Below are 448 nucleotides of genomic sequence, written 5' to 3' on the forward strand. Positions count from 1 at the left end.
ATAAGTAATATAATTAAATAAGTATCAAAATAAATAAATAAGTAATAAAATAGAGTTTGCTTAAAAAATAAAGAACACATAAAATTAAATAATGAATGGAATATGGTCCGAGTGCGGTAAAAATAAAGTCAATTAGCAAATGGGTACACTATTTCTAATGAGCCAACATTTCACCCCACGTTCAAGGGCTTCATAAGGGCTGTTTTGATGAAAGTCAACGTCAAAGTCAGTACTTTGACTTTGACTAACATTAAAACAGCCCAGACGAGGCCCTGCAACGTGGCGCGAAATGTTGGCTCAATAAAACAGTATACCGATTTACTTTTATTCCTTATTTATTTATTTTTATTTTATCAATTTTTATTTATTTTAATACTTATTTTATTCCTTATTTATTTATTTTGATACTTATTTTATAACTTATTTATTTAGATACTAATTTCAATAA

The sequence above is a fragment of the Halyomorpha halys genome, unplaced genomic scaffold, assembly GCF_000696795.3.
Source record: "Halyomorpha halys isolate HHAL.00 unplaced genomic scaffold, Hhal_1.1 Scaffold538.1, whole genome shotgun sequence".
NCBI lineage: Eukaryota > Metazoa > Arthropoda > Insecta > Hemiptera > Pentatomidae > Halyomorpha > Halyomorpha halys.